Source organism: Syngnathus scovelli, unplaced genomic scaffold (genome assembly GCF_024217435.2).
Source record: "Syngnathus scovelli strain Florida unplaced genomic scaffold, RoL_Ssco_1.2 HiC_scaffold_120, whole genome shotgun sequence".
Taxonomy (NCBI): Eukaryota; Metazoa; Chordata; class Actinopteri; order Syngnathiformes; family Syngnathidae; genus Syngnathus; species Syngnathus scovelli.
This window is the reverse complement of record NW_026061212.1, coordinates 15,001-30,000: the sequence shown is the minus strand read 5'-3', so window position 1 is coordinate 30,000 and position 15,000 is coordinate 15,001.

Here is a 15,000-nt window from a genome sequence, read left to right as displayed (position 1 = left end):
TGCGGTGACAAAAAAAATCCACCCCTGGTACCTAAAAATTTCTCCAGCGGCGGGCCCCTGGCCTAAACTTTCTCCGGCCCGCGCAACACGCACTTTCCGTCGGACACGGACGGAGGCAACGTCCCCCTCCTGCGGTGACAAAAAAAATCCACCCCTGGTACCTAAAAATTTCTCCAGCGGCGGGCCCCTGGCCTAAATTTTCTCCGGCCCGCGCAACACGCACTTTGCGCCGGACGCCGGTCCCAAACCACCACCGCCGACCGCCACAAGGCGACAGCCACCATCCCCAAGCGCCATCCCCGACCGCCACAAGGCGACCGCCACAAGGCGACCGCCACAAGGCGACAGCCACCATCCCCAAGCGCCATCCCCGACCGCCACAAGGCGACCGCCACCAGCCGACCGCCACAAGGCGACAGCCACCATCCCCAAGCGCCATCCCCAAGCGCCACCCCCGACCGCCACCAGCCGACCGCCACCGGCCGTTCGCGGTGTGCGCCGCCGTTCCCCAAGCACCCTCCGGGACGAAGCCGGAGCCAGAGAATAGCAGCGGCCGTGCGTAAAAGCTGCGGCCGGGCCTCGCGGAAGGTCCCCCGGGCAGCGAGCTGCCGAGCCCCGGCCTCCAGCTTCCACCAGGTAATAGGACCGGGCGCGCGCAAAAGCTGGGGCCGGGCCTGGCGGAAGGTCCTCGGGCATCCAGCGAGATCACACGGCCCCCACCGGAGGCGGCTAGCGCCTCCGTAGAGTAGTGCCGGCCCGTGGAAGCGGCCGCCCGTCAGCCTGCGTTGCCGCTGGTCGAAAAATGCACTAAGTGCCAAACCCCATTCATTTACAACGGCGTGTCCGCCAGAGGGCGCACTTCCCCCGGCGGACCAGCCGGCGGGGCTCGTTAGAGAGTGTATCCGCCTGGCGGTGCCTCCTGGCCGGCCTGGATTCCGGACCGCGACCGCTCACTCGCGGGACCCTAATCGGCCCGCGGACCAGCCGGCGGGTCCTCCGTGAAAGCCTATCCGCCTGGCGGTGCCTCCTGGCCGGCCTGGATTCCGGACCGCGACCGCTCACTCGCGGGACCCTAATCGGCCCGCGGACCAGCCGGCGGGTCCTCCGTGAAAGCCTATCCGCCTGGCGGTGCCTCCTGGCCGGCCTGGATTCCGGACCGCCACCGCTCACTCGCGGGACCCTAATCGGCCCGCGGACCAGCCGGCGGGACCTCCGTGAAAGCCTATCCGCCTGGCGGTGCCTCCTGGCCGGCCTGGATTCCGGACCGCCACCGCTCACTCGCGGGACCCTAATCGGCCCGCGGACCAGCCGGCGGGACCTCCGTGAAAGCCTATCCGCCTGGCGGTGCCTCCTGGCCGGCCTGGATTCCGGACCGCCACCGCTCACTCGCGGGACCCTAATCGGCCCGCGGACCAGCCGGCGGGACCTCCGTGAAAGCCTATCCGCCTTGGCCGGTTCCCCGGCCGGCCACGGGTGGCGAGAATCCGGCCTCCTCGCCCGGAGCGCGCTTCGACTTGGGCGAAAAATGCACTAAGTGCCAAACCCCATTCATTTACAACGGCGTGTCCGCCAGAGGGCGCACTTCCTCCGGCCGGCGGGGCTCGTTGGAGAGCGCGTCCGCCTTCGCCGGTTCCCCGGTCGGCCGCGAACGGCGAAAAGCCGGCCTCTTCCCCCGGAGCCCGGTGGGCGAATTTTTTTTTTTTTTTTTTTTTTTTTTTTTTTTCAAAGTGCCAACGGCTCTCGCGCCGCGATGCGTCCGCCTTCGCCGGTTCCCAAGTCGGCCACGAACGGCCAAAAATCGGCCTCTTCCCCGGAGCCCGGTCGGCGAATTTTATTTTATTTTTTTCCAAAGTGCCAACGGCTCTCGCGCCGCGATGCGTCCGCCTTCGCCGGTTCCCCGGTCGGCCACGAACGGCGAAAAATCGGCCCCTTCCCCCGGAGCCCGCATGATTATACGCGATGTTAATATTTATTTAATTATTAAATAAATACATACATATGTTTATTAATAATATACGCGGTGTTGATATGTATTTAATTATTACGTATATTGTGAATAAACTAACGGTGATTTTACACGATTTGACTACATGCGTGACCGTGATATAGTGCCGAGGGCTCCCGCGCCGTCACGCGTCCGCCTCGGCACGTGGGGTACCACGGGTCGCCCGCGGCAGCGAGCGTTCGGCTCGCGGGGGCCCGCGGGGTGTTATTAGGGAGTGCGGCAGCCGTGCCGAGGCTCCGGCCGGCCGCCGGAAGTCCCGCGGGGGAGCGTCGGAGCTCCGCGAGGCCGGCCGGGGAGCCTCTTAGTCATCGCCCGCGCTCGCGGTGGTCCCGGTCGCTTAAAGTGCCGCGGGAGGCGTAGCGATGCGAGTGAGTGTGCGCCAAGTGCGAGAGGCGGTGCATTTACGCGCCGTGTCCGCGAGAGGGAGGCAATTCCCCGTTGCGACCTCCGGGAGATCAGCGGGCCGCCGAAAAGGCTCAGCCGGGGTGCCTGGAGCCTCCTCGGGCGTCGAGTTAGGAGGGGGGCGCGCGGAGAACCGGCTGGATGTCCCCTGGAAGCTCAGCGGGCCGTGGGAAAGGCTTGGCCGGGGTGCCTGGAGCCTCGGCCGGCTTAAAAAGGTGGGAGGGGGGCGCGCGGAGAACCGGCTGGAGGTCCCCTGGAAGCTCAGCGGGCCGTGGGAAAGGCTTGGCCGGGGTGCCTGGAGCCTCGGCCGGCTTAAAAAGTTGGGAGGGGGGCGCGCGGAGAACCGGCTGGAGGTCCCCTGGAAGCTCAGCGGGCCGTTCAAAACGCTTAGCCGAGGTGCCTGGAGCCTCGGCCGGCTTAAAAGTGAGGAGGAAAGCGCGCGGAGAACCGGCCGGAGGTCCCCTGGAAGCTCAGCGGGCCGTGGGAAAAAGCTTAGCCGGGGTGCCGGAAGCCTCGGCCGGCTTAAAACGTGAGGAGGAAAGCACCGGGAGAACCGGCTGGAGGTCTTCTGGAAGCTCAGCGGGCCGTGGAGAAAGCTTAGCCGGGGTGCCGGAAGCCTCGGCCGGCTTAAAATGTGAGGAGGAAACCGGCTGGACGTCTTCTGGAAGATCAGCGGGCCGTGGAAAATGCTAAGCCGAGGTGCTGGTTGTCGAATAAGGCTCCGCCATCTCGTAGAAGGTGCTAATAAAGTTCATATCCGCTCGGCTGGAGGTAATTGGCCAGCGGACCGGCCGGCGGGACCTCCGTGACCGCCTATCCGCCTGGCGGTGCCTCCTGGCCGGCGTGCATTCCGGGCCGCGACCGCTCACTTACGGGACCCTGATTGGCCCGCGGACCGGCCGGCGGGACCTCCGTGACCGCCTATCCGCCTGGCGGTGCCTGCTGGCCGGCGTGCATTCCGGGCCGCGACCGCTCACTTACGGGACCCTGATTGGCCCGCGGACCGGCCGGCGGGACCTCCGTGACAGCCTACCCGCCTGGCGGTGGCTGCTGGCCGGCGCGGATTCCGGGCCGCGACCGCTAACTTACGGGACCCTAATTGGCCCGCGGACCAGCTGGCGGGACCTCCGTGACAGCCTACCCGCCTGGCGGTGCCTCCTGGCCGGCGTGGATTCCGGGCCGCGACCGCTAACTTACGGGACCCTAAACGGCCCGCGGACCAGCTGGCGGGACCTCCGTGACCGCCCATCCGCCTGCCGGTGCCTCCTGGCCGGCGTGGATTCCGGGCCGCGACCGCTAACTTACGGGACCATAAATGGCCCGCGGACCAGCTGGCGGGACCTCCGTGACCGCCTATCCGCCTGGCGGTGCCTCCTGGCCGGCCTGGATTCCGGGCCGCGACCGCTCACCTACGGGACCCTAAATGGCCCGCGGACCAGCCGGCGGGACCTCCGTGACAGCCTATCCGCCTCCCGGTGGCTGCTGGCCGGCGCGGATTCCGGGCCGCGACCGCTAACTTACGGGACCCCAATTGGCCCGCGGACCAGCCGGCGGGACCCCCGTGACCGCCTATCCGCCTTGGCCGGTTCCCCGGCCGGCCACGGATGGCGAGAATCCGGCCTCCTCGCCCGGAGCGCTCGTCGGCTTCGGCGAAAAATGCACTAAGTGCCAAACCCCATTCATTTACAATAGCGTGTCCGCCAGAGGGCGCAGTTCCCCCCGCGGACCGGCCGGCGGGACCTCCGTGACCGCCTATCCGCCTGGCGGTGGCTGCGGGCCGGCGCGAATTCCGGGCCGCGACCGCTAACTTACGGGACCCCGATTGGCCCGCGGACCAGCCGGCGGGACCTCCGTGACCGCCTATCCGCCTGCGCTGGTTCCCCGGCCGGCGCGAATTCCGGGCCGCGACCGCTAACTTACGGGACCCCGATTGGCCCGCGGACCAGCCGGCGGGACCTCCGTGACCGCCTATCCGCCTGCGCTGGTTCCCCGGCCGGCGCGAATTCCGGGCCGCGACCGCTAACTTACGGGACCCCGATTGGCCCGCGGACCAGCCGGCGGGACCTCCGTGACCGCCTATCCGCCTGCGCTGGTTCCCCGGCCGGCGCGAATTCCGGGCCGCGACCGCTAACTTACGGGACCCCGATTGGCCCGCGGACCAGCCGGCGGGACCTCCGTGACCGCCTATCCGCCTGCGCTGGTTCCCCGGCCGGCGCGAATTCCGGGCCGCGACCGCTAACTTACGGGACCCCGATTGGCCCGCGGACCAGCCGGCGGGACCTCCGTGACCGCCTATCCGCCTGCGCTGGTTCCCCGGCCGGCGCGAATTCCGGGCCGCGACCGCTAATTTACGGGACCCCAATTGGCCCGCGGACCAGCCGGCGGGACCTCCGTGACCGCCTATCCGCCTTCGCTGGTTCCCCGGTCGGCGTGTATTCCGGGCCGCGGCCGCTCACTTACGGGACCAAAATTGGCCCGCGGACCAGCCGGCGGGACCTCCGTGACCGCCTATCCGCCTGCGCTGGTTCCCCGGCCGGCGTGGATTCCGGACCGCGACCGCTAAATTACGGGACCCAAATTGGCCCGCGGACCAGCCGGCGGGACATCCGTGACCGCCTATCCGCCTTCGCTGGTTCCCCGGTCGGCCACAGATGACGAATATTCGGCCTCTCGCTCTGGAAGTCCTGCCGACTTAGCCGAAAATTTTCTAAGTGCCATCGGCTCTCGCTCGGAAAAGTGTCCGCCTCGTCTGGTTCCCCAGCTCGGCCTCAGAATTCGAAAATTCGGCCTCTCTGAGGTACCAGGGGTGGGCTTTATGTACTTGGTCCCCCCAGTTAGTGTACTCATCACTTTACCCCCCTTTCGCAAAATATAGTCGGCACGTATGTGCAGAACTGTTTATTTTCATTTTAAAAATTTTCTAAGTGCCAGCGGAAGCTGTCACACGAACTGTCCGAGCTACCACGGTGCCCATCCCGGGCAGTGACGGCAAAAGGCCGATGTGTGTTTGATGGAAGTCTGAATAATTTCTAAGTGCCAACGGCTCAACCGCCGTAAAGTGTCCGCCTCGGCTGGTTCTCCCGGTCGGCCCGAACGAGCGAAAATTCGGCCTCTTCCCCTGGAGGTCCGGAACATTTTGGCGAATATTTTCAAAGTGCCAACGGCTGTTGCGCCGTAAAGTGTCCGCCTCGGCTGGTTCTCCCGGTCGGCCCGAACGAGCGAAAATTCGGCCTCTTCCCCTGGAGGTCCGGAACATTTTGGCGAATATTTTCAAAGTGCCAACGGCTGTTGCGCCGTAAAGTGTCCGACCCGGCCGGTTCCTCCGGTCGGCCCGAACGAGCGAAAATTCGGCCTCTTCCCCTGGAGGTCCGGAACATTTTGGCGAATATTTTCAAAGTGCCAACGGCTGTTGCGCCGTAAAGTGTCCGACCCGGCCGGTTCCTCCGGTCGGCCCGAACGAGCGAAAATTCGGCCTCTTCCCCTGGAGGTCCGGAACATTTTGGCGAATATTTTCAAAGTGCCAACGGCTGTTGCGCCGTAACGTGTCCGACCCGGCCGGTTCCTCCGGTCGGCCCGAACGAGCGAAAATTCGGCCTCTTCCCCTGGAGGTCCGGAACATTTTGGCGAATATTTTCAAAGTGCCAACGGCTGTTGCGCCGTAACGTGTCCGACCCGGCTGGTTCCTCCGGTCGGCTTGAACGAGCGAAAATTCGGCCTCTTCCCCTGGAGGTCCGGAACATTTTGGCGAATATTTTCAAAGTGCCAACGGCTGTTGCGCCGTAACGTGTCCGACCCGGCTGGTTCCTCCGGTCGGCTTGAACGAGCGAAAATTCGGCCTCTTCCCCTGGAGGTCCGGAACATTTTGGCGAATATTTTCAAAGTGCCAACGGCTGTTGCGCCGTAACGTGTCCGACCCGGCCGGTTCCTCCGGTCGGCCCGAACGAGCGAAAATTCGGCCTCTTCCCCTGGAGGTCCGGAACATTTTGGCGAATATTTTCAAAGTGCCAACGGCTGTTGCGCCGTAACGTGTCCGACCCGGCTGGTTCCTCCGGTCGGCTTGAACGAGCGAAAATTCGGCCTCTTCCCCTGGAGGTCCGGAACATTTTGGCGAATATTTTCAAAGTGCCAACGGCTGTTGCGCCGTAACGTGTCCGACCCGGCTGGTTCCTCCGGTCGGCTTGAACGAGCGAAAATTCGGCCTCTTCCCCTGGAGGTCCGGAACATTTTGGCGAATATTTTCAAAGTGCCAACGGCTGTTGCGCCGTAACGTGTCCGACCCGGCCGGTTCCTCCGGTCGGCCCGAACGAGCGAAAATTCGGCCTCTTCCCCTGGAGGTCCGGAACATTTTGGCGAATATTTTCAAAGTGCCAACGGCTGTTGCGCCGTAACGTGTCCGACCCGGCTGGTTCCTCCGGTCGGCCCGAACGAGCGAAAATTCGGCCTCTTCCCCTGGAGGTCCGGACGACTTTGGCGAATATTTTCTAAGTGCGAACGGCTGTTGCGCCGTAACGTGTCCGACCCGGCCGGTTCCTCCGGTCGGCCCGAACGAGCGAAAATTCGGCCTCTTCCCCTGGAGGTCCTGTGAAGTTTAACGAATATTTTCTAAGTGCGAACGGCTGTTGCGCCGTAACGTGTCCGACCCGGCCGGTTCCTCCGGTCGGCCCGAACGAGCGAAAATTCGGCCTCTTCCCCTGGAGGTCCGGACGACTTTGACGAATATTTTCTAAGTGCCAACGGCTGTTCCGCCGTAACGTGTCCGACCCGGCCGGTTCCTCCGGTCGGCCTGAACAAGTGAAAATTCGGCCTCTTCCCCTGGAGGTCCGGAACATTTTGGCGAATATTTTCTAAGTGCCATCGGCTCTTCCGCCGTAAGGTGTCCGACCCGGCCGGTTCCTCCGGTCGGCCTGAACGAGCGAAAATTCGGCCTCTTCCCCTGGAGGTCCTGTCAAGTTTAACGAATATTTTCTAAGTGCCATCGGCTCTTCCGCCGTAATGTGTCCGACTCGGCCGGTTCCTCCGGTCGGCCTGAACGAGCGAAAATTCGGCCTCTTCCCCTGGAGGTCCTGTCAAGTTTAACGAATATTTTCTAAGTGCCATCGGCTCTTCCGCCGTAAGGTGTCCGACTCGGCCGGTTCCTCCGGTCGGCCTGAACGAGCGAAAATTCGGCCTCTTCCCCTGGAGGTCCTGTCAAGTTTAACGAATATTTTCTAAGTGCCATCGGCTCTTCCGCCGTAAGGTGTCCGACTCGGCCGGTTCCTCCGGTCGGCCTGAACGAGCGAAAATTCGGCCTCTTCCCCTGGAGGTCCTGTCAAGTTTAACGAATATTTTCTAAGTGCCATCGGCTCTTCCGCCGTAAGGTGTCCGACTCGGCCGGTTCCTCCGGTCGGCCTGAACAAGTGAAAATTCGGCCTCTTCCCCTGGAGGTCCGGAACATTTTGGCGAATATTTTCTAAGTGCCATCGGCTCTTCCGCCGTAAGGTGTCCGACTCGGCCGGTTCCTCCGGTCGGCCTGAACGAGCGAAAATTCGGCCTCTTCCCCTGGAGGTCCTGTCAAGTTTAACGAATATTTTCTAAGTGCCATCGGCTCTTCCGCCGTAAAGCGTCCGACTCGGCTGGTTCCCGATGTCGGCCAGAACAAGTGGAAATTCGGCCTCTTCCCCTGGAGGTCAGTTGAAGTTTAACGAATATTTTCTAAGTGCCAACGGCTGCTCCGCCGTAAAGCGTCCGACTCGGCTGGTTCCCGATGTCGGCCAGAACAAGTGAAAATTCGGCCTCTTCCCCTGGAGGTCCGTTCAAGATTAACGAATATTTCCTAAGTGCCAACGGCTGCTCCGCCGTAAAGCGTCCGACTCGGCTGGTTCCCGATGTCGGCCAGAACAAGTGAAAATTCGGCCTCTTCCCCTGGAGGTCCGTTCAAGATTAACGAATATTTTCTAAGTGCCAACGGCTCTTGCGCCGAAAAGCGTCCGCCTCGGCTGGTTCCCGCGGTCGGACACAAAATGTGTCAATTCGGCCTCTCTGAGGTACCAGGGGTAGGCTTTATGTACTTGGTCCCCCCAGTTAGTGTACTCATCACTTTACCCCCCTTTCGCAAAATATAGTCGGCACGTATGTGCAGAACTGTTTATTTTCATTTTAAAAATTGTCTAAGTGCCAGCGGAAGCTGTCACACGAACTGTCCGAGCTACCACGGTGCCCATCCCGGGCAGTGACGGCAAAAGGCCGATGTGTGTTTGATGGAAGTCTGAATAATTTCTAAGTGCCAACGGCTCAACCGCCGTAAAGTGTCCGCCTCGGCCGGTTCTCCCGGTCGGCCCGAACGAGCGAAAATTCGGCCTCTTTCCCTGGAGGTCCGGAACATTTTGGCGAATATTTTCTAAGTGCCAACGGGTGCTCCGCCGTAAAGTGTCCGCCTCGGCTGGTTCCCCCGGTCGGCCAGAACAAGTGAAAATTCGGCCTCTTCCCCTGGAGGTCCGGAACATTTTGGCGAATATTTCCTAAGTGCCAACGGCTCAACCGCCGTAAAGTGTCCGCCTCGGCCGGTTCTCCCGGTCGGCCCGAACGAGCGAAAATTCGGCCTCTTTCCCTGGAGGTCCGGAACATTTTGGCGAATATTTTCTAAGTGCCAACGGGTGCTCCGCCGTAAAGTGTCCGCCTCGGCCGGTTCCCCCGGTCGGCCAGAACAAGTGAAAATTCGGCCTCTTCCCCTGGAGGTCCGGAACATTTTGGCGAATATTTCCTAAGTGCCAACGGCTGCTCCGCCGTAAAGTGTCCGCCTCGGCCGGTTCACCCGGTCGGCCAGAACAAGTGAAAAATCGGCCTCTTCCCCTGGAAGTCCGGCCGAGTTAAGGTAAATATTTCCTAAGTGCCAACGGCTGCTCAGCCTTAAAGTGTCCGACTCGGCTGGTTCCCGATGTCGGCCAGAACAAGTGAAAATCCGGCCTCTTCCCCTGGAAGTCCGGCCGAGTTAAGGCAAATATTTCCTAAGTGCCAACGGCTGCTCCGCCGTAAAGTGTCCGACTCGGCTGGTTCCCGATGTCGGCCAGAACAAGTGAAAATCCGGCCTCTTCCCCTGGAAGTCCGGCCAAGTTCGGCGAATATTTCCTAAGTGCTAACGGCTGCTCCGCCGTAAAGAGACCGACTCGGCTGGTTCCCGATGTCGGCCAGAACAAGTGAAAATTCGGCCTCTTCCCCTGGAGGTCAGTTGAAGTTTAACGAATATTTCCTAAGTGCCAACGGCTGCTCCGCCGTAAAGTGTCCGACTCGGCTGGTTCCCGATGTCGGCCAGAACGAGTGAATATTCGGCCTCTTCCCCTGGAGGTCCGGAACATTTTGGCGAATATTTCCTAAGTGCCAACGGCTGTTCCGCCGTAAAGAGTCCGACTCGGCTGGTTCCCGATGTCGGCCAGAACAAGTGAAAAATCGGCCTCTTCCCCTGGAAGTCCGGCCGAGTTAAGGCAAATATTTCCTAAGTGCCAACGGCTGTTCCGCCGTAAAGGGTCCGACTCGGCTGGTTCCCGATGTCGGCCAGAACAAGTGAAAAATCGGCCTCTTCCCCTGGAAGTCCGGCCGAGTTAAGGCAAATATTTCCTAAGTGCCAACGGCTGCTCCGCCGTAAAGCGTCCGACTCGGCTGGTTCCCGATGTCGGCCAGAATAAGTGGAAATTCGGCCTCTTCCCCTGGAGGTCCGTTCAAGATTAACGAATATTTTCTAAGTGCCAACGGCTGCTCCGCCGAAAAGCGTCCGACTCGGCTGGTTCCCGATGTCGGCCAGAACAAGTGAAAATTCGGCCTCTTCCCCTGGAGGTCAGTTGAAGTTTAACGAATATTTTCTAAGTGCCAACGGCTGTTCCGCCGTAAAGAGTCCGACTCGGCTGGTTCCCGATGTCGGCCAGAACAAGTGAAAATTCGGCCTCTTCCCCTGGAGGTCAGTTGAAGTTTAACGAATATTTTCTAAGTGCCAACGGCTGTTCCGCCGTAAAGAGTCCGACTCGGCTGGTTCCCGATGTCGGCCAGAACAAGTGAAAATTCGGCCTCTTCCCCTGGAAGTCCGGCCGAGTTAAGGCAAATATTTCCTAAGTGCCAACGGCTGTTCCGCCGTAAAGAGTCCGACTCGGCTGGTTCCCGATGTCGGCCAGAACAAGTGAAAAATCGGCCTCTTCCCCTGGAAGTCCGGCCGAGTTAAGGCAAATATTTCCCAAGTGCCAACGGCTGTTCCGCCGTAAAGGGTCCGACTCGGCTGGTTCCCGATGTCGGCCAGAACAAGTGAAAAATCGGCCTCTTCCCCTGGAAGTCCGGCCAAGTTCGGCGAATATTTCCTAAGTGCCAACGGCTGTTCCGCCGTAAAGAGTCCGACTCGGCTGGTTCCCGATGTCGGCCAGAACAAGTGAAAATTCGGCCTCTTCCCCTGGAAGTCCGGCCGAGTTAAGGCAAATATTTCCTAAGTGCCAACGGCTGTTCCGCCGTAAAGAGTCCGACTCGGCTGGTTCCCGATGTCGGCCAGAACAAGTGAAAAATCGGCCTCTTCCCCTGGAAGTCCGGCCAAGTTCGGCGAATATTTCCTAAGTGCCAACGGCTGTTCCGCCGTAAAGAGTCCGACTCGGCTGGTTCCCGATGTCGGCCAGAACAAGTGAAAATTCGGCCTCTTCCCCTGGAAGTCCGGCCGAGTTAAGGCAAATATTTCCTAAGTGCCAACGGCTGTTCCGCCGTAAAGAGTCCGACTCGGCTGGTTCCCGATGTCGGCCAGAACAAGTGAAAATCCGGCCTCTTCCCCTGGAAGTCCGGCCGAGTTAAGGCGAATATTTCCTAAGTGCCAACGGCTGCTCAGCCTTAAAGTGTCCGACTCGGCTGGTTCCCGATGTCGGCCAGAACAAGTGAAAATCCGGCCTCTTCCCCTGGAAGTCCGGCCGAGTTAAGGCGAATATTTCCTAAGTGCCAACGGCTGCTCAGCCTTAAAGTGTCCGACTCGGCCGGTTCCCGATGTCGGCCAGAACAAGTGAAAATCCGGCCTCTTCCCCTGGAAGTCCGGCCGAGTTAAGGCAAATATTTCCTAAGTGCCAACGGCTGTTCCGCCGTAAAGGGTCCGACTCGGCTGGTTCCCGATGTCGGCCAGAACAAGTGAAAAATCGGCCTCTTCCCCTGGAAGTCCGGCCGAGTTCGGCGAATATTTCCTAAGTGCCAACGGCTGTTCCGCCGTAAAGAGTCCGACTCGGCTGGTTCCCGATGTCGGCCAGAACAAGTGAAAATCCGGCCTCTTCCCCTGGAAGTCCGGCCGAGTTAAGGCGAATATTTCCTAAGTGCCAACGGCTGCTCCGCCGTAAAGCGTCCGACTCGGCTGGTTCCCGATGTCGGCCAGAATAAGTGGAAATTCGGCCTCTTCCCCTGGAGGTCAGTTGAAGTTTAACGAATATTTTCTAAGTGCCAACGGCTGCTCCGCCTTAAAGCGTCCGACTCGGCTGGTTCCCGATGTCGGCCAGAACAAGTGAAAATTCGGCCTCTTCCCCTGGAGGTCCGTTCAAGTTTGGGGAATATTTTCTAAGTGCCAACGGCTGCTCCGCCTTAAAGCGTCCGACTCGGCTGGTTCCCGATGTCGGCCAGAACAGGTGAAAATTCGGCCTCTTCCCCTGGAGGTCCGTTCAAGTTTGGCGAATATTTTCTAAGTGCCAACGGCTGCTCCGCCTTAAAGTGTCCGACTCGGCTGGTTCCCGATGTCGGGCAGAACAAGTGACAATTCGGCCTCTTCCCCTGGAAGTCCGGCCGAGTTTGGCGAATATTTTCTAAGTGCCAACGGCTGCTCCGCCGTAAAGAGTCCGACTCGGCTGGTTCCCGATGTCGGCCAGAAAAAGTGACAATTCGGCCTCTTCCCCTGGAGGTCCTTTGAAGTTTAGCGAATATTTTCTAAGTGCCAACGGCTCTTGCGCCGAAAAGCGTCCGCCTCGGCTGGTTCCCGCGGTCGGCCGTAATAGGCGAAAATTCGGCCTCTTCCCCTGGAGCGACCTCCAAATTTGGGCGAAATTTTTTCTAAGTGCCTAAAGGTACCAGGGGTTTGGGTACCAGGGGTGCATTACCAACTGGTCTTTTGTCAACCCATGTACTTTTTCTAGAGTACATGGGTTGGTCCCCCCACTTAGTGTACTCATCACTTTACCCCCCTTTCGCAAAATATAGTCAGAACGAGCATGGGGGACGCAATTGTTTTCCATGCAAATCAATTGGGCCTGGTCCGAGCGCTGGTAACGGCCGCCAGCAAGCGTCCCCTGCTCGGATAGCAGAACTGAAGAAGGCACGGCACTTCCAGAGAGAGAGAGAAAATTTTCTAAGTGCCACATTTCTCAAAAATTTTCAAAGTGCCACATCTCTCAAAAAATTTCTAAGTGCCACATCTCTCAAAAAATTTCTAAGTGCCACATCTCTCAAAAACTTTCAAAGTGCCACATCTCTCAAAAACTTTCAAAGTGCCACATCTCTGAAAAACTTTCTAAGTGCCACGTCTCTGAAAAATTTTCTAAGTGCCACAGCACGGCTGTGAAATATTCAAAGTCCTACAGGCATTGGCAGAATGCGCGGACGGCCGTCTGCTCCCGGCGGCCGCCGCGAAGCTACTACCCCCTCCCGGGGACGGCTGTCTGCTCCCGGCAGCCGTCCTTACCCCCCTCCCCCGTTTGCACCGCCTGAAGTTAGACCCGCCTTGGTAGGGCCCCCACCGGCCCCGGCTCGCCGGCGTTGGGTGGACGGTTCCTGCCCACTTGCGGGTCCCGGTCGCTTGGCAACCGACCGGGGAGGACCAGCCGCCTCCTTAAACACAGGCTGGAAGGGAAATCCGGTCAAGCTACGGAGGACCGGCCGCCTCCTTAAACACAGGCCGGAAGGGAAATCCGATCAAGCTACGGAGGACCGGTCGCCTCCCTAAACACAGGCCGGGCAAAAATCTGCGAATGGGCCCGTCAAGGGTAGTGGGTCATCCAAGGTGGGAGGTACCGGCCGCCTCCTTAAACACAGGCCGGGCAAAAATCTGCGAATGGCCCGTCAAGGGTTGTTGGTCATCCAAGGAGGGAGGTACCGGCCGCCTCCTTAAACACAGGCCGGGCAAAAATCTGCGAATGGCCCGTCAAGGGTTGTTGGTCATCCAAGGAGGGAGGTACCGGCCGCCTCCTTAAACACAGGCCGGGCAAAAATCTGCGAATGGCCCGTCAAGGGTTGTTGGTCATCCAAGGAGGGAGGTACCGGCCGCCTCCTTAAACACAGGCCGGGCAAAAATCTGCGAACGGCCCTTTAAGGGTTCTGTCTCATCCAAGAAAGGGGTACCGGCCGCCTCAGAGGCCGGAGCGAAGGGGGCGAAAGGCTGTCGATGGGGAAGGATCGGGGCCACGGCTAATCTAGCGATGCCCGCGTCGGGCGGTCACTCCGACGAATGAGCGGGGCCGAATCCGGCGCGAGGCGGCCTTCAGGCACGTGGTTCGAGACGACCTCACCCGGCTCTAGCCCGGAGGATCGGAGGCAACGGCCGTCTCCTTAAGCTAAGGCCGGACGAAAATCTGCGGATGCGGTCCATCCAAGGCAGACGGAGGTACCGGCCGCCTCGGTAAATAAAGCCCGGGCAAAAATCTGCGAACGGCCCGTCAAGGGTTCTGTCTCATCCAAGAAAGGGGTACCGGCCGCCTCAGAGGCCGGAGCGAAGGGGGCGAAAGGCTGTCGATGGGGAAGGATCGGGGCCACGGCTAATCTAGCGATGCCCGCGTCGGGCGGTCACTCCGACGAATGAGCGGGGCCGAATCCGGCGTAGGCGGCCTTCAGGCACGTGGTTCGAGACGACCTCACCCGGCTCTAGCCCGGAGGATCGGAGGCAACGGCCGTCTCCTTAAGCTAAGGCCGGACGAAAATCTGCGGATGCGGTCCATCCAAGGCAGACGGAGGTACCGGCCGCCTCGGTAAATAAAGCCCGGGCAAAAATCTGCGAACGGCCCGTCAAGGGTTCTCTCTCATCCAAGAAAGGGGTACCGGCCGCCTCAGAGGCCGGAGCGAAGGGGGCGAAAGGCTGTCGATGGGGAAGGATCGGGGCCACGGCTAATCTAGCGATGCCCGCGTCGGGCGGTCACTCCGACGAATGAGCGGGGCCGAATCCGGCGTAGGCGGCCTTCAGGCACGTGGTTCGAGACGACCTCACCCGGCTCTAGCCCGGAGGATCGGAGGCAACGGCCGTCTCCTTAAGCTAAGGCCGGACGAAAATCTGCGGATGCGGTCCATCCAAGGCAGACGGAGGTACCGGCCGCCTCGGTAAATAAAGCCCGGGCAAAAATCTGCGAACGGCCCGTCAAGGGTTCTGTCTCATCCAAGAAAGGGGTACCGGCCGCCTCAGAGGCCGGAGCGAAGGGGGCGAAAGGCTGTCGATGGGGAAGGATCGGGGCCACGGCTAATCTAGCGATGCCCGCGTCGGGCGGTCACTCCGACGAATGAGCGGGGCCGAATCCGGCGTAGGCGGCCTTCAGGCACGTGGTTCGAGACGACCTCACCCGGCTCTAGCCCGGAGGATCGGAGGCAACGGCCGTCTCCTTAAGCTAAGGCCGGACGAAAATCTGCGGATGCGGTCCATCCAA